Source organism: Rana temporaria, chromosome 7 (genome assembly GCF_905171775.1).
Source record: "Rana temporaria chromosome 7, aRanTem1.1, whole genome shotgun sequence".
Taxonomy (NCBI): domain Eukaryota; kingdom Metazoa; phylum Chordata; class Amphibia; order Anura; family Ranidae; genus Rana; species Rana temporaria.
Window position 1 is genome coordinate 118,008,022 of NC_053495.1, and position 2,485 is coordinate 118,010,506.

A 2,485-nucleotide genomic window follows, 5' to 3' on the forward strand; every position below is an offset into this window, starting at 1 on the left:
TGTTTTTATTACAGAGAAACTCGAACCTAACGAAACATTTTAAAACCAGTAGCTAAAAAAACTCCTAAATGGATGCTTTTGCCTTCTCATTTGCAATGAACAGCAAACTGTGGACCAAACATCTTCAAGCTATATGTCTATGGCAACCTCCTTCACTGCATTGTGTTGACTGATCACATATCTGATGAATTGGTGGCCACACACATGAGCTACATTTAAAAATCCTTTTACTATGTGAGAAATGGGTACATCAATAAAGTTTCTTTAATAGAAAAGGTTGTATTTTTCAGGATTTATATGTTATGTGTCTGTTCAGTCAAACTGTAAATTCCAGCACGTCCGTTTGCAGTAAATGGATCTTGAATGTTGCAGGTAGCAGTCTCATATGATGATGTGATTCTGTTCTCTGGTGCATTCTGTGAGTCCAGAACAGTCTGTTGATGCAATTCCCAAAGACCCTTGGTGCCCTGGGATCAAATTAAGTGTGCTTGAATGATGCCGACAATCATTCAGTACAGGAAAGTTGTAGCATCTATTGGCAGAGAAGCTGCTTTTTTATATTACGTTTTGGATACTGAATTTTTTTTAAATATATCTAGTGCTTTTAGAATTACTTTTTAAATCATATCTATAAAAGCCCTTTTTTTTTTTTTTTGGTTTCGATAGAGTAAGGAAGAATTAGAATTCGTTGGGGTTTTCAGTGGTGTATTTGGGTTTTGTGCTGCCTTATGCCTGACTAAACTTGTGCAACCCCTAATTTAAATATGACACGCCCCTTCCTGTTTAAGGCTGTGATGCAATTGCCTATATGTCTCAGTTTAATGCTCCCTGCTAGCCATGTGTGTAGAGGTAGAAAGGAATTTCATGTGTGATTCATTCCTCTACCAGGTTATTGACGTGCTAATGTCCCCTCACTATTTCTAAAGGTTAATTGATCTATTGTGTTGTGTGAAGGAGATCTGTGTTTATGTGGCTTGTGTTAATTATTCTGATTGCTTCATTGTGGTAATTATCTCTCTATATGCGGGGTCGAGTTGTCTAGTTAATGTATTTAGTACAACTAGTACTCAACTCCACTGATGTCATTATCTAAAGAAAATGTGTTTTCAGACTCGGCTCCGTCGTGTCTGCCTACTCATCTGTATGGAAGCCCCAGTGTGAGGGGGGCGGAGATTTGTCATTGTAACAGTTTTGGAAATGACATATAAGCTGTGTGTTCTAACATTAAACTCAGTCTTGGTTCCAGCATCCAGTCTTGACTCATGTGTGGGGGATCCTGTGATGGTCTTGTATGGAGCGGAGGGAATGCTTGACGGGGATATCATACCAATACCGTCACAAAGGCCCACCCTCAAATTTTTCAGTGGGGACACTAGTTCTGAGGGCCTTGAGGGGGGATGTGCAATGGATTCTCTTAATTTGCAGAGATTCCTGTTTGGCTATGGGGCAGAACAACAACTCATTGGTTGGAGTATGCAACCTAGGTCCTTCGGGACGTCCAGGTCTCCTACATATGTATGGGCTGTCCCTCTCATGATGGCAGCAGTGCAGCCGCTTTATTGGGGTGCCAGATCGATTTGCCTTCCAGCCCAGTCCGCCCCATAAGACTGGCGCTACACTATAAAAGTGTAGTGCAAGTTGGCGGAGACTCTATTCGTGTCGCCCCCCTGCAAAGTGCTGCCCTAGGCCTGGGCCTTGTCGGCCTAGGCCAAGATACAGCGTTAAAGGGTAAAAACTCTGCGCCAAGTGAATAAATATATAGTAGTAAATAAAATAAGCTGCTCCCCTCCAAAGAGTGAATGCTCCTAGTGATATGGGTAAAAGATAGGGGGCGCTAATAATTTATAAAAAATAACACTGAAAATCATAGGACTGCACTCCTGAAGTCACTAATATCAAATAAACAAATGTGCACAAAACATTATCAAACAACATATGATTAAAAAATATTGTGAAATATCAATTAGTGCAAATAATATTCAGTCCCAATCTTAAGCACAAAAATAAAAATATCATTATAATAAATCAACGTCCATAAAACACCAAACGTCCATTCCGTGCTTGCTGTGATAAACTGATAGAGAAGTGATCCTTCACCAAACTTGAATAAACACCCAAAGTGACTGGATAAGTAATCTGATTACCAGAGCACATTGACTCCTTTACTCAAAAAGAGAGTCAAGGAGAGCTTATGCAGGATAATGCCTGCTCACATAGGCTGAAATGGAGATATTAGGCGACTTCCTCCTTATCGGTCTCGGCCAGATGAAATAACAATGGAAACATCCATAGCGTAATTTTGTTTATTAAAAAATGAGCAAAGATAAAACTTGGCCAAATGGCTACTCCCATTTAAAAGTGCCTATCCCGCCACTGGGGCTGCTGGCTCTAATCGGTAGTCTGGGGATCTGCCGTGCTCCCACCGCATTCTGTCCGTGGCGTGTGTTCCCTCACAGGAACCAACAAACAGCAGGGCCTAGTCACG